Source organism: Ailuropoda melanoleuca, chromosome 1 (assembly GCF_002007445.2).
Source record: "Ailuropoda melanoleuca isolate Jingjing chromosome 1, ASM200744v2, whole genome shotgun sequence".
NCBI lineage: Eukaryota > Metazoa > Chordata > Mammalia > Carnivora > Ursidae > Ailuropoda > Ailuropoda melanoleuca.
Genome location: NC_048218.1, coordinates 12,534,488 through 12,558,180, shown reverse-complemented (window position 1 = coordinate 12,558,180; position 23,693 = coordinate 12,534,488). Strand labels below are relative to the sequence as shown.

At 43.5% G+C, this 23,693-nt stretch overlaps 1 protein-coding gene and 1 pseudogene across 2 annotated transcripts in view; both read right to left on the bottom strand.

Annotated features, from left to right (window-relative positions):
• The window catches only part of LOC109491175, a 79,614-nt gene that overhangs the window by 45,927 nt on the left and 9,994 nt on the right, over window positions 1-23,693 (bottom strand). Inside the window, exons 2-3 of one of the 2 annotated variants that reach the window (XR_004624099.1) lie at window positions 8,628-8,734; window positions 2,471-2,659 (exon numbers count right to left, since the gene is read on the bottom strand). The gene's annotated coding sequence lies outside the window, so the exon portion shown is untranslated. The remainder of the gene's footprint in view (window positions 1-2,470; window positions 2,660-8,627; window positions 8,735-23,693) is intronic. The other variant, XR_002144508.2, reaches the window with a different exon arrangement.
• Window positions 11,825-11,925, bottom strand: LOC117795440 (annotated as a pseudogene).

Below are 23,693 nucleotides of genomic sequence, written 5' to 3'. Positions count from 1 at the left end.
AGCCCCAAGGTGAGAAAATCTGAGCATCAAAACCAATAACGCACAACCTAAATGTCCACTGATGGGTGAATGGATAAACAAAATGTGCTATATACATACAACGGAATAGTATTTAGCCTTTAAAAGGAAGGAAATTCTGATACATACTACAACATGGATGAACCTTACGCTAAATGAAATAAGTCAGTCACAAAGACAAATACTGCGCGATTCCACTTATAGGAGATACACGAGTAGCCAGATTCGCGAGACAGAGAGTAGAATGGTGGGTACCGGGGGTAGGGGGAGGGGAATAGGGAGTTCTTTTGTAATGGGTACAGAGTTGTAGTTTGGAGTGATGAGAAAGTTCTGGAGATGGATGGTGGCCATGGTTACATAACAATGTGAATGTACTGAATGCCACAGTGGCATTTCACTGTGGTGTATTTTACCACAATTAAAAAAAAAAAAAAAGTGGCACCTGGCTGGCTCAGTGGATAGAGCATGTGACCCTTGATCTCAGGATTGTAAGTTTGAGCCCCACGTTGGGTGTAGAGATGACCAAAAAAAAAAAAAAAATAAATATATAAATGGAAGGATGAATGAATGAATGAATAAAAAGAAATGATTACACCCAGGAAAGATGTATCTGGAGATGGACGGCGGTGATGATCACATAACAATGTGAATGTACTTTAACGCCACTGAAGTGTACACTTAGAAACAGTAAATTTATGTATATTTTACTGCAATTAAAAGGAAAAGAATACTTAGAAATGATTATCACCAGGAAAGATGTTCTCTTAATCTAATAAATATACTCTAAGGGTAAAAAAAAAAAAGACTAATAACCATAACTGATTGAAACAAGGGGATTATATAAAAAAAACGCAAGTAGAAGGAAAACATGCATGAATGGAAGTCACATGAAGTTATGCTCACTTCCACCAGAGGCGAAGATAAGGGAATGAAATTCCAATATGTGTTTTTTCCACAGCCATGCGCAGTTGGCTCCATTCTGACACTATCTACCTGCACAGAGTGTTGGATCCCACAGGGTCAGGGCTCAGTGCCACTAGGCTCCCTCTCCCTCCCCCGCCACCCTTCAGATGCCAGTTGCAAGTCCAAGCTGTTTCCCGTGCTTCTGGTGACAGGCTATTAATTGGAGGATCCCACCCCACAACTCCCTCCTTGGGCTGAATTAACTTGCTAGCGAGGCTCACAGAACTGAGAGGAACATTTTACTTACTAGATTATCTGTTTATTCTAGAAGAGTACAATGCAGGAACCATTGGATGGAAGAGATGCAGAGGGCAAGGTATGTGGGAAGGGGTGTGGGGCTTCCATGACCTCTCCGAGTGCACCACTGTCCTAGCACCCCCACCTACTCACCAACCTGGACGCTCTCTGAACCCCATCCTTTCGGGTTTTTATGGAGGCTTCATTACATAGGCATGATTGATGAAACACTGGCCATTGGCAATTGATTCAACCTCTAGCCTCTCTCCCTTCTCCAAAGGTCAGGGGATGGGACTGAAAGTTTCAACCTCCAATCACATGTCTGTTTCCCTGGCAACCAGTCATCAACCTTAGGGACGTTCAAAAATCACCACATTGACATAAACTCATGTGTGGCTGAGAAGGGCTTGTTATGAATATCAAGATACCTTAGCGCTATTGTCACTTACGAGCTTCCAAGGGTTTTAGAAGCTCTGAGCCAGGGGTGGGGACAAAGACCAAATATGTATTTTATTTTAAAGATTTTATTTATTTATCTGACAGGGAAGGGGGAGAGGGAGAGGGAGAAGCAGACTCCCTGCTGAGCAGGGGGCCCAGTGTGGGGCTCTATATCAGAACCCTGAGATCATGACCTGAGCAGGAGGCAGACACTCAACCGAGCCACCCAGGCAGCCCCTAAATATGTATTTCTTATTATAAATCACAACATCACAGACATCTTCAAAGAGAAGTCATACAGTGAGTGTGTCTGTGGGAGGGCTGTCCAGGCAGAGCATGCAGCCAAAGGAAGGGCTTGAGGTGGGACAAAAATGGTGTGGCTCAGGAGTAGCACAAGGACCACTTGGCTAGAAGCAGGAGAGGGTAGTTCGAGAGTAAGAGATGGGGCAAAGAGCTGGCCGGTGGCAAGGGAGGAGGTGGGACATGAGTTCCTGTGGGCTCTTTGATCCGTGTGGACTTCCTGTTGAATGAAGCCAGGAAGGCTGTTGAGCAGAAAGGAGATGCTATAAACTTAAAAAAAAATGTGAATAAAGTGTCAGTGAAAATGTGAGGCATCACAAACTCTCACACACAGCTGCAGCTGTTTAACCAAGTTCATCCAGTCTGGAGGGAAGTGCCTCGGAACACAGAGCAGTTAAGTGTGTGCCTGCCCATCACGTGGCAAGTTCATGCTTGCACAGGGACACAAAGAAATATGTATGAGAAGCTACGTCTCGGGAGCAAAGTGTAGGAGTCAGGGAAGGAATCGGCTCACGTGATTACGGAGGCTGAGAAGTCCCCGGATCTGCAGTCGGCAAGCTGGACAACCAGGAGAGCGGATGTAAGCGCAGTCGGAGGGCAGGAGAAGGTGGACGTTCTGACTCAAAGAGGCAGGCAGGAGAAGTTCCCTCTTACTCAGTCTTTTCGTTCTATTCAGGTCTTCAGTGGATGGCATGAGGCCCACCTATATCAGGGAGGACATCTGTTTTACTCAGTCTACCCATTCAAGTGTTATTCTCATTTAAAAAAAAAACAAACAACACCCTTACAGACACAGTCAGAGTAATATTTGACTAAATGTCTGGGTATCCCATGGCCTGGTCAAGCTGACACATAAAGTTAACTATCATATGAAGTATGGGTAGCAACACAGGTGCCCAACCCAAGGGGATTTATAATTACAGTGTAGCAAATGGAAAGCATAAAGTGTACTGGTGACCAGTTGAGAGCAATGAAATTGTCTCATATCACAATATGGATAAGATGGGGAACTATAATTATGAGTTAACAAGGTAAAAAACAAAATAAACTTGTTTTTACAGAGATTCTAGAATGAGACCTAAAAAATCCTCCCCCCAGGAAAACCCTAAACCATGAACTCATTACGATATTTAACAAAAAGAGAAAGTTCTTTCCCCTACAAAATGCTTTTGTCACCACTGATGGTAGCTATTGCTCCAACTCCTTACTTGGAATATGGATCATTAAAGGGAAATATGTGGACATTTATCTTGCCTTTCCCACAGAAACAGCATTTCAGGGTGACCAAATAGGCCTTACAGAGAAGGCCAGCTGATAAATGTAGAAAAATCGTAATATAAAATCACCATTGTGTAAACTTTAATGAAATAATTGATTTAAGCAACATTCATCAACAGATGAGAAACCTTTAGGTGAAAGATGGATGGCTAACAGGGTGCCAAGTGTCATGCCAGAGATGACTTGCTGGTTGAAAGGGAGAAACACAATTCTACCACAAGGTCTTAGGCTGTCATAACCAGAACTCACCAGATCTTAGCATTATTAGTAATGGGGCTGCCAGATAGTCTATGCAAACTGGTGTTTTGAAATACAAAGCACAACACATCACTTTTAAATATTCTTACCAAAAATATTTAATATTTTTGTTAAGTCTAAGTAGGATTTGATTTGATTTGATTTTAGAGAGAGAGCAAGGTGGGGAGGGGGAGAGGGAAAGGGAGAGAGAGGATCTTAAGCAGCTTCATACCCAGGGCGGAGCCGGGAGCCCAACTCGGGGCCTGAGCTCAGGACCCTGAAATCATGACCCTGAGATCATGACCTGAGCTGAAATCAAGAGCTGGACGGTTAACCGACTGAGCCACCCAGGCACCCTGTCTAAAGCAAGATTTTAGATGTGAATACCAGGTGACAGGAAGAATAGAGGACAATTTAAATCACCACATGAGGAAGAAACCAGCCAGATCCAGAATGGGGGCCGTTCTGCAGAAAAACGGATTTGGTTTTCTTAATAACACAAAGATATGAGGAGCGCCCGGGTGGCTCAGTCAGCTAAGCTTTTGATTTTAGTTTAGATCACGATCGCAGGGTTGTGAGATGGAGTCCTGCAGTGGGCTCTGCACTGGGCATGGAGCCTGCTTAAGATTCTCTGTCACCCTCTCCCCCTCCCCGCCCTCCCTCTCTCTAAAAAAGAAAAAAAAAAAAGACAATGATATGAAACAAAGGAAAAGTTGGGTGCTGTTCTTCCTTTTTTTTTTTTTTAAGATTTTATTTATTTATTTGACAGAGACAGCGAGAGAGGGAACACAAGCAAGAAGAGCGTGAGAGGGAGAAGCAGGCTTCCCACTGAGCAGGGAGCCCAATGCGGGGCTCAATCCCAGGACCCTGGGATCATGACCTGAGCCAAAGGCAGATGCTTAACGACTGAGCCACCCAGGCACCCCAAATTTGGGTGTCGCTCTACACTAACTGAAACAAACCAACTATAATAAAGTTTTGTTTTGTTTTTTAAGGACAACTGGAGAAATTTATGGGCTATATGTATAAGAAGACACTAAGGGATTAATTTTCTTATGTGAGACTAAGGAATTATGATTTTGGAAGATACTGTCCTTTATTTAAGGTTGAGCTGCTATGATGTTTGTAATTGACTTTAAAATGCTTCAGGAAAGCATGAAGCAAAAAAAGGAAAATGGTAATTGTTGAATGTAGGTGATGAGTTCATTAAATCATTCTCTGTACTTTTCTGACTATTTGGCATTTTTTCATATATGGAACTTAGAGCCAGTGGGGCTCTTGGGAGGAAGAAATTCAGGGGTTTTGGGAATCATTTCATGTGCAAATGTCACATCCAAACAGAAATTGGTGGGTATAATTCTTGCTGACATATTTATCTTTGCATTAAGCCTGTCTCAGAAAGATTGTTTCCTCAATCCAGTAAGACCACAGAAGTCCTGGTAGTTTGAGAGAAATTCTGGGTCATAAAATGGTGAAACTGGCCAGGCCCTTGGTGCTCTTTAGTGCATCGGGGACTCCAGGCCAGGGACCAGAAGCCTTAGGTTCCAACCCTGGGGCTTCTCACCTGGGCCTGCTTGTTCTTACTCCAAAGTGGAGATCTGCATCTATTCAACCCCACAAACCTAACTTATAACCATGTGCAGTGTTGAAGCATGTGGTTAGGAGCTGCTTGGATGAAGGATGTCCCTAAGGGGCTTCCCATCCAGTGGGAAAGACAGTAGAGAGATAGGTTAAGTCCACACACCTGCAAGCGCTGATCAGGGCTATGGAAGCAAACAAAGCATTGAGTAAACACAAAGGGAAGGAATGATTTGGTCTGGGGTCTTGGAAGAGCAACACGTTTTCTTTTTTAAGCAGTAGAGAAGACATCCCTCCCTCCCCCGCAGGTCACTTCCTGAGCAACAGAACAAAGTGGTGTTTGGGTGAGGCCAGATTAGTGGGAGTGACAGATGAGAAACTTAAAACCTGATTGTGGCAAACTTCCAAGCAGTCTCTTTTATGCTGGTGCCCAAACCAGCAAATGTTCCAGAGCCACGGAGGAAAGGAGGAAAACCCGGAAGGCTGGTGTTTTCAAAAGGTGATCCTGGACAAGTAAGGAGTACCAGCTGGAGAGGAGAGAGGATGGAAGCAAGGGTTGTTAACCTTTTCTGTGCCATGGACGCCTGCTCAGGATAAAGTTCCTAAGTGCTGCTATGGTCCGGTTGGTAGTGTTACTAAGAAATTCGTCTGTTGAATTCCTAATGCCCAATGTGATGGTAATTAGGAAGCAAGGCCTCTGGGAGGTGCTTAGGTCAGGAGGGTGGAGCCCCCATGCGCGGGGATTAGGGCTCTTACAAAAGAGACCAGGCAGAGCTCCCTGCCTCTGATGCCATGTGAGGACACAGCCAGCAGGAGACAGCATTCGTCAGAACCTGACCTTGCTGGCCCCTGATCTCAGACCTGCAGCCTCCAGAACTGTGATAAATAAATATCTGTTACTTATAAAGTACCCAGCCTCTGGTATTTTGTTGCAGCAGCCCAAACGCATTAAGATAAGTGCAGAAAATAAAATACACAGGTTTACAAAGGAAATATTGTTGAAATCCTAACAGCAAAATGTATTTAAAATCTGATATGTAGTGTAGGTGCTTTCCTTATTAATACCCTGAATAACAAGATCTATTGGTGAGTCTCATAACTGTTAGGATTTCAAAGGAATGACGAGTGTAAATAATATTCTGTGTCAGTTGTAATGTGATATAAAAACATTGGAATTTCCATGGGTGACATAACCATTGGTACTGCTATGCTTTGTTGTTTCATTCATAATTGAAAAGAATAACGAATTTTATGAAGAGGTTGGTGAAAATATCACCCTAACTGCTTTCCCAGACAAGTTTAAGACCCCCCTGAATTCTATCCAAGGACCCCTTGGGGAGAACGGGTAAAGACTCCTGAGCTTGAGGTTGTCCTGTTCACCCTGAAAATAGATACCACACTGACTGATGGGTATATTTTTGGGATCTTGCCAAAGTCAGGGAAGACTCCATTTTCTCTACAAAGTCTGAGTTCATTAACTGATTCTTTGGGGTGAGACAGTTTGGAGTAGGATATTAATGAAGGCTCTAAGTATCTCCCCACAGGTGATTTACTAATTACACAGAGGAAAGAGTACCTGTATAGTGGAGAACTATTCCCGGCACCATAATGTTGACCACCACAGCAAGTGTCCAACATTCAAACACTAATAACAGGACATCTGAAATCACATTACTGTAGACCAAAATGTGGAACCAGAATAATCTCAAGGAAGCAATCAGATAAGCCCCAGTTGAGAGGCCCTCTACAAAACAAGGCACTTGTCCTCTTCAGAAATGTAACCGGCATGACAAAGTAAGGTGGAGAAGCGCTTCTAGATTATGGGAGATTAAAGAGATTTGACAATTAAATGTCTTGCTTAATCCATGACTGGAGCCAAGCTTGAAAACAAAGATTTATAAAGGATATTATTGGAACAATTGGCAATATGTAAACATGCAAAATACATTAAACAATAATATTATATTAATTTTTTGAATTTGACGATTTTTCTGGGATTATATAAGAGAATATCTTTGTTCTTAAGAGATACACTCTGAATTATTTAGGTGTGAAGGGTATATAGTAGTCTTAATGATTCAGCAAAAATGTCTCTATATTAGCTAGATAAATACATAGGTACCTATACATATGCATACATGTATATCTAGACATATATAAACATGAATATATATGGAGTGTTCATGAGCAAATGTGACAAAAATGTTAACTGGTGAATCTAGATGAAAGATATAAAGAAGATATATATGGGGGGGGGGGTTGACTCAGGAGAGTACCCAGAAGTGATATTTCTAGGTCAAAGGTAAATACTATGTACTTTTGTTAGATATTGCTCGATTCCCTTCATCAGAGGATATACTATTTTGTATTCCCACCAGTCACATGTGAGTGCCCACTTCCTCACAGCCTCGCCACAGATTTTGAGTTTTTGTCCTGATGACAGGTGCATTGTGGCTTTAATTCTTGTCTTGTGATGGGCAGAGAACTTGCATTCTTCCACCAGATAAATGGCTCCTAAGACCTTCTTTCAGAGAAATGGCTTCCACTCAGGCTCCAGGGACTTATTCAACTCCAACCCCTCTTTCCTCCCTGTCTAGACAGGTACGGTCAGTTGGATTGTAGGAATGGGGTCCTCATGGTCATCATCATCATCATTATCAAATTTGCCTAGAGAAAGACGGCACTCAATGTATTTGTGCCAGTGGTGCCTTTGCATGGACCTGGACAACTTGCCCAGCCACTCTGCTTCCATCTCAACCCACACAGCAGTCTTCTCCAGAGGGCACACAGACAACACCCTCCCCATTGAGTGGGAAAAAGGAGGTTCAAGGAGATGAAGTGGCTTATTCAGCCAGTAAGTGGAGAATCTAGGACTGGAGATCACATGTTCAGATTCTGAGTAAGAGCCTGGAAAGTTACGGAACAGGTCCCAAGACTACCCTCACTTCTGACACCCATGGCAAGTCCAGGGATCCCCACAACCACCCTAAGTTCAAGAATTCACAAGAAGCATTCTCAGAACTTGCTGGAAGATATCGTACTCACTGTTATGATGTATTACAGTGGAAGGATACAGATTAAAATCAGCCAAGGGAAGAGACACATAGGGTGGGGCCCAGGAGAGTTCCATACATACACAAAGCCCCCAGATGTCCTCTCCCAGTGAAGTCATGGATAGTGTCAACTCCTAGAGACAATGCGTAACAATATGCATGGAGTACTGCCAACCAGGAAAGTTTACTCAAGCCATGGTGTGCGGAGTTTTGATTGGGGCTTGATCTCGAGGACATGGTCGGTTGCCCACATGGCTAACCTCAGGCTCCAGTCTATCCAAGGGTTAAGCTGATACTGCATGACCAAAGCCCTCACCACAAATCGCATTGTTAGACTATCTGGCATGGCACAAGGCATCCAAGTAAACAAAATCACTCTTATCAGGCAGGACATTCTAAGGGTTTAGAGATCACCTCTTGGGGGTTGAGGGTAAAGACCAGATCTCTCTTTGGGCAAGGTTAAATCTTTATTGCCCAATACCCTTTCTTTGGAATCCATTATGACAAGTGAGGGTACGTGCTCACCATCAGAGAAGCGCTCAGCCTCTGCACCCGCACAAAAGTGATGGAGAAATCCCACCTGGCTGGGCAGTGGCACAAGGGAACACAGAAGTGACTCGAATAACGGCCCTCTGCAAGAAAAGTACAGTCAATTCTGGTAGTTGGGAATTTGCGTCCCATACTTTTCTCTGCTCATCAAGGGTGGAAGAAAAGTGCTAGTTTGAGCCCACTTGTCTCTGGGGTCAGGCCCAGCTGGCCTTGGTACCATTCTCAGTGCATCCAGGACCCCTAGGTGGCATACATTTTCAGTTTAGGCAGCAAAAGGAAAGAAAGAAAAAAAAAAAGGAATCCAAAAGATTAACAAACCTCATTCTTCTATCAAATTACTTTTGTCGGTGAGGTACTGTTACAATGAAAACTGGCTTACAATTTGTGCAAAAGGTGTAAGTTTACCTCTTCACTCGCTTTATTTTTAAATCTTCGCCGTGGGTATGTTGTTGAGGCTTGGAAAAATATTCTATCCCCAAACAGGACAAAGTTCAATAGAGATGAGGCCAAGCCTTACAACAGAGGGGAGGAGAGGAAGGAGGGGCAGAGAGGGAGCTGGGAGTGCAGAGAAAGTCTCCTTCACTTCACCTCAGGGCTTTCTCTAAGGGCACTGGTGTGTCCTGAAGGAGGACAGGAGACCTTCTCTCCAGTTTCCCAAGCCCATCCCAGCTGTCTTCAGGATTTCCATTCTCTCCAGCCTTCCTTGGATAGGAAGCCACCGCCATAGGCAACCAGTTTTTTTTTCTTCATAATACAGACTAAAGCTTGGAAAGACCCAAACCTAACACCTGGGTCACCAAAGCCTTGGTGGGTGCTTATTTTGGGCATTATTTGAAATAATGAGAAGCCTTGTCATTAATGATTTTGCTCCTCTTCCTCCCCCTGCCCCCTTCCTCTTCCCTGTCTCATTCCTGTGAAGGAACCAGAAGGTTCCTCCCAGGGATACTTTACTTATTGACTGACAAATATTTACTGAGCATCTATTAATGCCAAGCATTGGTGGAAGTGATGATGGGCAGACACAACAAAAATAAACAAACCAGAAAAATACCAGCAGGTGGCCATTGTTTACAGGGGAGTAAAACAGTGTTTGGGTGGTTTTCCTATGGTCAGAAATGGTCTCTTTAAGAAGGTGACCTTGAGGGGCGCCTGCCTGGCTCAGTTGGAAGAGCATGTAACTCTTGATCTTGGGGCTGTGAGTTCAGGCCCCACACTGGGTGTAGAAATTACTTAAAATAAATCAATTAAAAAAAAAAAGATGGTGACATTGAAACAAAGACTTGAAAGACAAGAATGAGTCAGCAATGTTAAAGAGCTTCTGTGGGAAAAGAAAAGGGAAACAACCTTGACTTGATGAAGAAACCCTGACTCGCCCCAGAAAATGTGGAATCAACTAAGGTGAACTGAGGCTGAGACATGACTTCCGAGTGTTTTTAAACAGAAATGAATCTCCTTTATAGGAATATTAAGAAAGCTACAGTCCTCTCCATGAGGAGGAAAGGCAGGCTACAGAACAGGGCCTTGGGCTGCTCTACTGAAACCTATCAAAAAGGCTCCAGGGTCTTCCTCCAAGACTTGCCCCAATGGGGACCCGTATGATTTTTGGCAGAGTGAAGTGGTAATGAGCAGGGACTCCGGCATCAGAGGGACAAAGCTTTGAGTTCTGGGTGTGTGACCTTAGCCAAAAACTTAATGAGCTGGAGCCTCCGTTTCCTCTCAAAAAGGGGTATAATGAACCCTCCCACTGAGGGAGCCCAGAAGGGCCCAATGCAATGGCCCGGCACACAGGACCCCACAGGGTGATGCCCGGCTACACATCACGGGTCCTTGGAATGGCCCGGGAGGACTGCTCAATGGGATAAGCAGGGTTCCCTTCGGTAGCCCAAAGGTAGGGTTGGGAAAGGGGGTACGGAACGCCTTTACTGATTGGTGGGCTCTTTTCCTGCAAACTCCTAGCAAAGGACAAAGGGCACTATTTCAAGCTGCTGGTTATATACCTGGTTACATAACTGCCTAAGGGGAAACATAACTCTGTGGAAGGCTGTGATTTAACAGAATCACTTGTAATTGTTGTAAAAGAAACCATTTCCCCACACCAGCATGGAAACAGCCGGTATAACAGGCAATGCAGGGGGCTTGCGACCATCTATAACATTCTGATTTTCAGGGGTTGTCAAGATAAACTGAAAGAAAAGGGTGAGAGTAAGCCCATCTTTTTTTTTTTTTTTTTAAGTAAATAGGTAGATATATTTTATTTGTCAAAAGTAAATGTTAATTTTATTTAGGGTTTTGGGATACAATAGATCAGAATTCCAGTGCTGGCTGGGTAGCCTTGGGCAAGCTGCTTAACCCTTGCTACTCAAAGTGTGGTCCCCACGTGAGCAATAGAGGGTCACCTGGGAGCTAGATGGAAATGTACAACTTCAGGCCCCACCCCAGATTTGCTGAATCAGAGCCTGTATTAACCAGATCTCCAGGTGATTTTATGCATGTGAGAGCTGGGGAAGCATTCAGTTTATTGCATACCTGAAACTAATATAACACTGTATTTTAACTAACTGGAATTACTGTCACTATTATTGTTATATTTTTTAAGTAAGTTCTGTGCCCAACGTGGGGCTTGAACTCACAACCCCAAGATCAAGAGTGTAGGCTCTCCCTAATAACCCAACCCCTTAACTAACTGGAGTTATACGAAAACTTAAAAAGCCAAAAAAAAAAAAAAAAAAAAAAAAGAGAGAGAGACTGGGGAAGCAGTGATTTAACATCTCTGAGCGTCACTGTCCTAAGAGAGGGGCCAAACTGGCTTTTAAACAAATTAAATATAAATATAACCAGCTTTTTTTTTTTAATTTGCTAAGTCATTCTCACCAATTTATTCTTCCAAACAAGGTTTCAAATCCTTTGTCAGTACTACACACACACACACACACACACACAACCAAAAAACCCACTGGAATTCTCGTTAGAACTGCATTAAAAATATAAAATAATTTGAGAATTGATATCTTTATAATATTTGTTCTTCCTATCCAAGAACATGGGTTGTCTCTACATTTATTCAGTCTTTTTATTTTTTATTCAAGTATAATTAATATGTAGTGCTATATTAATTTCAGGTGTGCAATACAATGATTCAACAATTCTATACATTATTCAGTGCTCATCATAATAAAAATATGTAACACCACAAATTTGTGTGTCATCCTTGCGTAGGGGTCATACTAATCTTCTCTGTATAGTTCCAATTTTAGTATATGTGCTGCCAAAGCAAGCAATAAATATAATCAGCTTTTTAACAATTAAAAATTAAGCAGGGGGCACCTGCCTGGCTCAGTGTTGGAGCATGTGACTCTTGATCTCAGGGTTGTAAGTTTGAACCCCATGTTAGGTATAGAGATTACCTAATAAAATGTCATTTTTTAAAGATTTTATTTATTTATTTGAAAGAGAGAGAGAAAGCGTGCACAAGCGACGGGGAGGGGCAGAGGGAGAGGGAGAAGCAGACTCAATGTTGAGCAAGGGAGCCCGACGTGGGGCTCGATCCCAGGACCCTGGGATCATCACCTGAGCTGAAGGCAGGCACTTAACAGACTGAGCCACCCAGGTGCCCTAAACATAACAAAATCTTTTTTTTTTTTTTTAATTTNAATTTTATTTTATTATATTGTGTTAATCACCATACAGTACATCCCCAGATTCCGATGTAAAGTTTGATGCTTCATTAGTTGCGTATAACACCCAGTGCACCATGCAATACGTGCCCTCCTTACTACCCATCACCAGGCTATCCCCTTCCCCCACCCCCTCCCCTCTGAAGTCCTCAGTTTGCCTCTCACAGTCCATAGTCTCTCAAAACATAACAAAATCTTAAAAAAAAAAAAATTAAGCAGAACAGAAAGTAAAATGAAAAGCAAAATCCTCCTCCGTCCCCCAACTCCTTCTCATCCCACAATACCCTACAATTCCTGCCCCCTACTAGCCAATCTCTAAACCTCCTCCAGCTTGGCCCGGTACTGTGTCTTCCTCCTTTGCAGGCAGGCAACCCCCACACTCTAGGCATTATTTGCCTTGAGTTTGGGGGGGTAACAGTGGAAAATCACCCTTCCCTCCTACAAGCCAACATGCTCTTCAAAGAAATGCTTACTTTGATCAGGTGGATAGATCCCTCCCTTTCTCCTATCAAGCCCACAGGAGGGCATGGTTCCAGGTCAAAAACTGGTCCAGCCATCTCTTAGCAAGTTATGAGGGGAGATCCCTACATCTCTCTTAAGAATGTTAGGGTCTTGGGGGGCACCTGGGTGGCTCAGTCAGTTAAGCATCTGCCTTCAGCTCAAGTCATGATCTCAGGGTCCTGGGATGGAGCCCTGTGTTGGGCTCCCTGGTCAGCAGGGAGTCTGCTTCTCCCTCTCCCTCTGCCCCTTCCCCACTACTTGTGCTCTCTCTCTGTCTCTTTCAAATAAATAAATAAAATCTTTTTTTTTTTTTAAAGATTTTATTTATTTATTTGACAGAGATAGAGACAGCCAGCAAGAGAGGGAACACAAGCAGGGGGAGTGGGAGAGGAAGAAGCAGGCTCATAGCGGAGGAGCCTGATGTGGGGCTCGATCCCACAACGCCGGGATCACGCCCTGAGCCGAAGGCAGACGCTTAACCGCTGTGCCCCCCAGGCGCCCCTAAATAAATAAAATCTTAAAAAAAAAAAAAAAGAATGTTAAGATCTTGTCACATGTAACTGCTATTCTTGGTTTGGGGCTTCATCTGATATTCCCAGACAGGAGTCTGTTACAGTCTTCCAAATCTGGCAGTCCATGGATTGACCCCAGAGACTTGATCTGTCTCAATGATCATTTCATGGTCAGCTCCTTCGGTATGAATGTGACATGACTGAAATAGGCCTTCCCTTCATGTGGGCCATCCCAGCTGCTCTAACGGGAATCAAACAGCATCTTGGGATTCCATGACTAGTCAGACAGCTTCTGTCTTTCTCTAGTTTTACGAGTCTGGGCATCTTGGCACAATCTAAAATTTGAGGTTCTCACCCATCATCTCAATTAATGAACAACAACTATTATATACTCTGCTAATTTCTATGTAAAATGATTCTAGTACCAATCCCAATGGGTGTGTGTTGCGGGTGGGTGCTCCCCACGCTGTTCAAGAAGTATCTGGACATCAGCTGCGTGTCCTACAGTTTGACTCAATTCTGCCACTAACTACCCAGAGAGAGCATCAGATGCCACGGGTGAAGGCCTCAGCCCTATATGTCTGTCTCCCCACCCCCCAACCTCAGAAGCCCATCATAAGCCCAGTTTATCACCTGGGCTGCTGCTGCTTCTTCTTTTTTTTTTAAGATTTATTTATTTATTTATTTATTTATTTATATGACAGAGAGACAGCCAGCGAGAGAGGGAACACAAGCAGGGGGAGTGGGAGAGGAAGAAGCAGGCTCCCAGCGGAGGAGCCTGATGTGGGGCTCGATCCCAGAACGCCGGGATCACGCCCTGAGCCAAAGGCAGACGCTTAACGACTGCACTACCCAGGCGCCCCTATCACCTGGGCTTCTGACTGACCAGCTATAGATTGGAGGTTCCAATGACCCCCTCCTTGGGCTTGATTAATTTGTTAGAGCAGCTCACAGAACTTAAGAGGAACATGTTACTGGATTTCTGGTTCATTATAAGAGGATATAACTCAGGAACAGCCAGGTGGAAGAGATGCCCAGGGCAAAGCTTGGGAAAAGGGTGTGGAGCTTCCATGCCCTCTCCAGGCATGCCACTCTTCCTAAATCTCCATGTGTTCACCAACCCACAAGCTCTCTCAACCAGTCCTTTTAGGTTTTCATGGAGACATCATCAGATAGGCTTGATTGATTAAGCCACTGGCCACTGGTAACTGATCCAATGTCCAGGCCTTCCCTAGTCTAGGTCAGGGACTTCCAGTTCTAATGCCCTAATCCCATGGCTGGTTCTCAGGCAACCAGTTCCCATCCTCAGGTGCTTCCAAAAGTCGCCTCATTAATGTTCTTATCACTTAGGGAATTCCAAGGGCTTAAGGAGCTCTGGGCCAGACATGGAAGGAGACCAAATATATATTTACTCACAATATCATACTTGACAGAAATATCCTTTCCTTGGCAAAATGCAGAATTGAGGAACATAAGCAGCTTGAATTTTCTTTTGATACCAATTAATTTATTCATCAAATATTTATTAAGGGTTTACTCTGTGGCAACGCTTTGCTGGTACTAGAGAGAGATTTAATGATGAACAAGACAAGCAAAGTCAAAGTCGAAGAAAGGCACCCCTATGAGATGGCTTTCAGTAATTTTCAATGCCGGAGGGAAAAACTCTGAGAACTAAAAAGTTTACCTCAGTCTTGTTGAAAGTAAATGGAGGCATATTAAACATTTTAAGACTGTCAGCAAAAATCGACTGGAATCAGCAACCAATCTAGTAGATAGGAGCCCTGAGGAGCTATACAAAATGAAAGACTTTTATAGTCAGAAGGGAGCAGGAAGAAGAAAGTTAGACTAGACAAAAAAGCAGGTTGGTTACTGCAAGGTTACTTTCCTTCAGGAGATGGCAGGGGGTCTATTAGGCGGAATACCTAACTGGTGCTGGTTCCTGACTGACTGGTTTACAACTCCCTTTCTGAGAGAGCCAAAATTGTCACTCAGTTAAGTCTCGGTTTGGTGATGTGGGGCTTAACCTAAGCACCCCAGTTTTGGGCTGGTTGCCTTGTTTTTAAGTCCCTTAGGTACCAAAGGTCAACCTTATCTATCATAAAAATTTGCTTAGTAGTATTTTTAATAGTTAAACATTTTTAAAACTATAATAATTTTGGAAAAGTTAACGTAGTACACGGGCATGGCAAAGTCAAATGGCCCTAAAGGGACATGGGTAAAAGTCACCTGCCCTCCTCTCCCAACCCTATCTCCAGCTCCCTACCTCAGGGTTGGTAGGTGAAGTTTGGGCATAATGCCCAAGTGGGGCCTCCTAGCCAGCTATCCTTCATCCTCAGTCCTATCTGAGATCTTTGGACCAGAGGGTCTTGGCTTGATGGACAAAGGGGGCAGGGGTGAGGACAAGTCCCCAACCCCCGTGTGAGGCCTTGAGTTCTCATATCCAACCAGCTGTTTGGAGTAGACACAGAAGTCACTCATTTTCAAATGCTTATTGATTGCCAGTCACTGATCCAGACATTTGGAATACACCAGCTAGTAAAACAGACAGAAGTCTCTGCACTCATGAGAGCTTACATTCTAACATGGGAGAACAGAGTGAAGAATAAGCATAATAAGTAAATTACGGTAATTAGCCACCCCTCCTTGTTGGAGGCGGAGAGCTAGGGAGGGGTGGGACAATGAGGGCCTGGTGTGAGAACTAGAGCAAAAACATCCCCCTTCCCACTACCCTAACCGCAAACTAAAGAGCTTTAAGCTGGGAAGTGGAAGTACCCTCCCTCCTAGATCATCTACAGTGCAAGGGATTTGTGGCCACCACCGATGCCTCTAATATGAACAAGCGATCCTGAACAATGTTCTATTGTGCTTTCCTTCAACAATAAAAATGAAACAGACCTCACAACACAGGGGTCCAGTGAGTCACCCATTTTTTGTCTCCAAGCAGTGCTCTGCACTGCCACTTCTGGACAAGGAGTCTCTCTGGTTTCCAGTAAGACTTCTTGCAGCCAGTGGGTTGGAGCAGAGGGAGAGGGACAAGCAGAGTCCCCAGTGAGTGCAGAGCCAGATGTGGGGTCTCAATGTGGGGACTTGACCCCAGGATCCTGAGATCATGACCTGAGCCAAAGTCCGAGCCACCTGGGCACCCCCTACCTGAGCCATTTTTAAGTACACTGTTCCGTGGTGCCAAGTGCATTCATACTTGTGTAACCATAACCACCACCCATCTCCAGATATTTTTTCATCTTGCAAAACTGAAACTCTGTACCCATTTAACAACAGCTCCCCATTCCCCCAACCCCTGGCACCCACCATTCTACTTTCTGTGTCTACAACTTGACTATCCTAGGTCCCTCATATAGGTGGAATCATACTGTATTTGTCCTTTTGTGTCTGGCCTGTATCACTCAGCGTAATGAAAGGTACCTTCATGGTTCATTCATGTTGTAGCAAGTGTAGGGGTTTCCTTTCTTCCTTTTTAAGACTGAATAATATTCCACTGTATCTTATACCATGTTGTGTTTACCCATTCATCTGTCCATGGAGACTTGGGCTGATTCCACCTTTTGGCTATTGCACATAAGACTGTGAAAACCATGGGTGTACAGACAGCTGTTCAGGTCTTGCTTTCAATTCCTTTGTGTATATGCCCAGAAGTGTAGTTGCCCTCCTTGCTTTTCTTAATTACAGACTAAATGACCCTGTTGCAAGAGAAAGTCAGGATGTACAGGTTGTCTGTTGGATGTTTACCACCAGTTTGATAACCCAGCTGAAGCCCTCTCATTTAAAGAGAGGGGGATTTTTGCCTTCTCACAGATTCACAGAAAGTCCCACTCACTGACGTACTTTCAAACACACCTCGTTTCCGGTGTAACTGTTTACGCTCTGCGTGCGTGTCCAAAAACTGCACCCAGCACAGTTCCATAATCTTACTAGGTGCTTTGCAGACCCACATCACAGCTGCATCAAACAATTTCAACACTGAGAAGCTAATACGCCTTCATGGCAGATACATTCTTTCACACAATCTCTTGCCTTAGGTTTATGTAAAAGATCAAGTTCCATTCAAGCGACAGAACAAAGAAAGGATGGTGACCTAAAAAAATAACCACTTAAAGTGTCTGAAGTGGAGTAAATAAAAAGCAGACTAGCAGCTCAAAGGGGTATAGGAAACACCTAGCAATTCACGGAGTTATGGAGACAATGAATATGGGAGGGTGTGCTCATCTGTGTGAATAATCAAAGAAATGGAAATTAAAGATGAGATTTTATTTTTAAGCTCTCAGGCTGGTAGATGAAGAGACTGGTCCTATGAAGATCTGGTGAGGCTGCAGGGAAACAAACACTGAGGGTGGGAATGAAAATAAGTGCAACATTTTTCTTCTTTTTAGAGATTTATTTATAAGGCACCTTGGTGGCTCAGTTAGTTAAGTGACTGCCTTCAGCTCAGGTCATGATCTCAGGGTCCTGGGGTCAAGCCCTGTGTCAGGCTCCCTGCTCAGCAGGGAGTCTGCTTCTCCCTGTCCTTCTGTCCCTCCCCCCTGCTCATGCTCACACTCTCTCTCTTTCTCATAAATAAATAAAAAATCTTTTTAAAATGATTTAAAAAATGATTTATTCATTTGAGAGAGAGAGAGTGTGGGAACAGGTGGAGGGACAGAGGGAGAGGGAGAGAGAGAATCCCAAGCAGACTCCCCACTGAGTGTGGAGCCAGACATGGGGCTCGATCTCATGATCCTGAGATGGTGACCTGAGCCGAAATCAAGAGTCGACCGCTCAACGTCAACTGAGCCAGCCAGGCACTCTAATGCAACCTTTTGCAAGTACAATTTGGCAAAAACCTATGACTCAGGATGTACACTTGCAGGAATTCATATTTCAGAGACATTTTGCAATTTCACAAGAATATGCACGCCAAATCCGTAAGAAAATACGCAGGCTCTGTTCTAACAGCAAATCATGGGAAACATCCATAAGTCCACCCGTAGGTGTAATGGGTTCAAATATGTCCCCAAAAGATAAGGTAAGTCCAAACCCTTAGTACCCGTGAACATGATCTTATTTGGAAATAGGGTCTTTGCTGCTGTAATGAGTTAAGATATTATCATACTGGATCAGAGTGGGCCCTAAATCCAGTGCCTGGTGTCCTTATAAGAAGAGAGGACACACACAGGGAAGAAAGCCATGTGACCACACAGGCAGAGACTGGAGGGACGTAGCCACAAGCCAAGAAATGCCTGAAGCCACCAGAAGATGGAAGAGGCAAGGAAGGGTTCTCTCCTAGAGCCTTTGAAGGGATCACAACTCTGTTGACACCTTGATTTTAGACCTCTGTCCTCCTGAACTGTAGAAGCATAAATTTCAGTTATTTTGACACACCAGTTTGTGGTGATTTGTTATGGCAGGCATAGGAAACTGACACAAAAGGGATCAGTTCAATAAATGATGATAATATACAGACGACTGGGGATGGGAGTGAGACCCTTTAGCTATTCCTTACTATGTTCTGGTTTTCATTTTTTTTTTTTTAAAGATTTTATTTATTTATTAGACAGAGATAGAGACAGCCAGCGAGAGAGGGAACACAAGCAGGGAAGTGGGAGAGGAAGAAGCAGGCTCATAGCAGAGGAGCCTGATGTGGGGCTTGATCTCATAACGCTGGGATCACGCCCTGAGCCGAAGGCAGACGCTTAACCGCTGTGCCACCCAGGCGCCCCTATGTTCTGGTTTTCAAACTACATGAATATAGTTCCTTTAAAAAAAAAATAAAATTCACACAATAAATAAAATATGATTCCATTTATTTCTCTATAACCTAATTGAGTTTTACTTATTGCACTTTATTTATTTATTTTTTAAAAGGATTTATTTATTTGAGAGAGAGAGATCGAGAGAATATGTGTGTAAGTGTGCGCCCAAGTAGGGCAAGGGGCAGAGGGAGAGGGAGAAAGAATCCCAAGCAGACTCCCTGCTGAGCATGGAACCCGATGTGGGGCTTGAACTTATAACCCTGAGATATGATCTGAGCCGCAATCAAGAGTTGGACACTTAACTGACTGAGCCACGCAGGCACCCCTATTTGTTTGCCCTTTAAAGCCAAAATAATAGAAGACAATTATATTGATTCTTTTTTATAAAAATTTGAGCTGGAAAGAGCTGAGACTGCCTCGTGTAGCAAGCAGAATAAGGGCTCCCAAAGATGTCCACATCTTAATCCCTAGAACCTATGAATACATTAGGTTATGTGGCAAAGGGGAGTTAACGTTGCAGATGGAATTTACGTTGCTTACCAGCTGACCCTAAGATAAAAATGACTCTGGATGAGCCAGATCAATATAATCATAAAAGTAGGCTCAATGCTATCCCTTTTAAAATCAGAGAGGGAGGCAGGAAAGTCAGTGACAGAATGACGTGATGTGAGAAAGATTCAACTGGCCATTGCTGCCTTTGGCTTTGAAGATGGAGGAAGGGGCAAGGAGCCAAGGAAGGCAGGCAGCCTCTAGATAACCGGAAAAGACAAGGAAATGGATTCACTCTAAGAGACTCCAAAAAAGAACATGGATCTGCTGACACCTTGATTTTGGCCCAGTGAGATCCCTATTAGACTTCTGACCTCCGGAAATGTAAGAGAGTAAAAGTGTGTTATTTTAAACCAGTAAGTCTGTGGTAACTTGTGATAGCAGCCTTAGGAAACAGACATCTTGTCAACTCCTCCTTTTCCAGAGGAAGAAACTGAGATCCAGGAACACCAGAGAGAAGAATCAACACTCAACCCCACATCTCTTGGTTAATAAGGGTGTTTTCACTATAAAATGTGTACACAAATAATAAATTAGAAGACAAACATCCTTTCAAGTCAAATATGTTTTGTTATAATCAACTTCTCTGGAACATTTTAAATATGAATTGCTCTTTGAAAAAATCAGCTTATTAATATTTCTGGAACATTTCTCATCTTAAGAAGAAAAATTAACAATAAGGATGTTCCATACTCACTCTCAAACCAATTTATTAGGAACCATTTTTTCACCCAGCTGAACTTGTTTGACTTATCTTCCTTGGTAAAACTAGACTAGATTTCTCACTTTAAGCCAGTACAGGGTTTTTAGTCCCATGCACACGAAGAGCTTCGCAAGAAGAAACACCTATCATACCATCCATGTACAGTTAATGCATGAGCAACAGGATTGCTATAAATTTAAATCCCTGTTCACTGTCAAGAGTAATAAAAAGATCGCTTCTAGAATTAATGTGATTCTGAGCCCTGTTCTCTAAGGCACTGAAAGGTTAACAGAAAGCACATGTTGTAAGAAAACTGTAAGGGGGAAAAGGAGTCCTGATCAAGTGGCATATGAAGGAAGATTATTTTGGGGAAGGGGGGCACCTGGCTAGCTCAGTCAGTGGAGAGTGCAACTCTTGACCTCAGGGTTATGGGTTCAAACCCCACGTTGGGTATAGAGATTAATTAAAAATAAAATCTTAAAAAAAAAGATTACTGTTATTTTTGGACAGTTTGGTAAAACCAAACACATCCTATGTTTTGCTTGAATCAAGACTCATGGGAATCTTATGGTGTTTAGTTACTTTAATCATACTTAATATGCAAAATTAGAGTAATCAAGCAAGGACAATGATAAGATGTTATTTTAGACTTTAAAACAAATTCCATGGTATCGTTGAAGGGTGCTGGCCTAGAATTCAGAAAATCTGGGTTCAAGTCTGGGTTTTACCCTTTCAAGGCTATGACCACCTCCCTGAGTCTTAATCCCCAATTTATAAAATGGGAATTATGATACCATCCTGGCCTTCTAACAGGTGCTTGTGAATTCAGCATGGAATAAGAGCATGAGAACAATTCACAGACTACTCTGGGTGCTGAGGAAAAGCCCTGTGCATGAGGGGTGAGCTAGGAATAGATGGGAGGCCTCATCCCACAAGGACCACTGGTGCAGATACCCTCACGTGTGGAACTCCTGCCCTCACTGGCAAAAGAAAAGTACAGATCTGTGACCAAACGAGGAGTTTCTTCTGGAAGTTCACGAGCAAGTCAGGTCCTTGCCCTGGAAATCCTCCTGCTGATGCACTGGCCTGACCTTGCCAGTAATTAACTGGGCCTCTTAATCTACTGCCTGGAACTTCCTGTGGTTTCCTCCTTAGAAAGATCTTCCCCTCATATGTTGTGTTAGGATGCTTTAACAAGTGAGGAAAACTCATCTAGAAATGGGTTAACTGATGAAGAAGAGGTATATGATCTTGAAAAAGAGTTCTGGAGATGGGTGGTTCCAGCTAGTTAATCATCAGGCTAGAAGATGCCCTCGGCTTGTTTTACTCAGTTTAGCACCTGTCACATTTGCAAGATGGTGGCCCCAATACATCCAGAAGAAGCCAACCAATTCTTCATTTTGCATATCTTTTCTAAAGAATGGGAACAGTTCCCAGAAGGCTCCAAATGCATGCCCCTCATGTCTCACTGACCAGGATTGGGTAGGTGTGAGGCTTACCCCTAAACTCATCACTGACCTACAGACTGGGGTGCCCCTGGCTGGTGCACCTGGCTCCAGTCACAGGAGAGGGCAGACTCTGAAACAAAATCTGGGTGGTCGGGCTGATGATCAACAGTACCTGCTGGAACTGGAAAATAATCTTTTTTTTTTTTTTTTTTTTTTTGCGCGAGAGGAGGGGTAGGGGCAGAGGGAGAGAGACTCTCAAGCACAGTGCTTGATCTCATGACCTTGACATGATGACCTCAGTTGAAATCAAGAGTCAGACACTTAACCCACTGAGCAACCCCAGGTACCCCTGGAAAATAATCTTTACAGTTCAATTGAACTCTGTCTATGGTAATTGCATAGATGTTAAAAAGGAAGGTCCATTATTACCTTTCTTGTCTTAGATAACTAAAGGACATCATCAATTTAACTATATCCAAAATGAAACCACTGACATTTTCCTTCAAACCTGCTCCACTTACAGTCTTCCCAACCATCTTAATTAATAACAACCTCATTCATTGGGCCAAAACTCTGGAATCATGCTGGACCTCTCTCTTCTTGCACCCAACATCCTAACCATCAGCAAATCCTATTGATGTTGCCTTCAAAATATATACAACTTGGGACCCAGGAAACAGGGATTTTGGGGGAAGGCTTGCATAAAACCTAGCTATACTCTAGCATCAGACTAAGGAGCATCTGGAGGCAGCAACCTTGACACGGAACGGGGGGTTCTCAGGACAGGCAGTAGCAGGGATGAAACTTCTCCAGGTAGCTCTGTGGACTATGGCTGGGGACAAGGAGCCAGAGCATGTGAAATCTGCAGCTGATACTCTGAGCTGCTACTTTGGATATGCCCAGAAATAAGTAAGGACACCTGGGGATGAGGAGAAGGGCTAATAACCAACCAAGCTGGTGGGGACTTGTGCCAGGAGGTAAATGCAAACTGCCTTTATTTGTGGCTACAGGCTAGTCAGGCTCTTTGGGACCACAGGTGGATGACTACAAATATTTACAATGGAGATGGTGTTGTGAAAATATAAAACTACTGTGTTTTTGTTTCTCTCTGAAATCCCATTCCCTGGTAGCCTCCCACTTGCAAGTTTGAGTCATGGACCTTTTTGTCCCAGAAAAGGAGAGGTTGTTCACCCCTGGAACAAGGAAGTAATTGCTTTGAGTTCCAAAGCTGATTTTCCTGAGGCTGTAGCATGGGGTGACCAGCCATCCTGGTTTGTCTAGCACAGTCCCATCTATACTTACAGTCTTAGCATTATTTTAAGTATCAATCCATTTTACCATCAAAGGTATTCCAGTTTGGACAGTAAACTACAGAAATCAGCCCACCTTAGAAGATAATAGTTTGAAAACTTTTTCTAGAGAGAAAAGGATTTTCTAAGTTCCTTAGCATCCATTAACAAATCAAAAGTCAACCCTTACAAAAAGATTACAGAATTTTACTATAAGTCAGGGGTAGCAAGAAATCAGCGCAGAAGGTAGAGATCAGTGGTCCTTACAGTGTGGTTAGAGGACGAGCAGCAGTGGCATCTCCTGGGAACTTGCTGGAAATGCACATTCTCAGGCCCTATCTCAGACCAGCTGAATCAGAAACTCTGGAGGGTGGGGCTGAGTCATCTGTGCTTTAACAAGCTCTCCAGGGGGTTCTGATTCAGAGAAAGCTTGAGATCCTCTGAGGTGGAGCAAGTGGGACACTTTTTCTTCAATAGTGTGGGAAGAGAGGAAAAAGGAGAGTGATAGAGGAGACAAGTGATATGAGCCACACAGGTCCTTACTTCCTCTTTCCCTGGTTTTTTTTTTTTTTTCTTTTTAGGATTTTATTATTTATTTGACAGAGAGTGCACAGGAGCA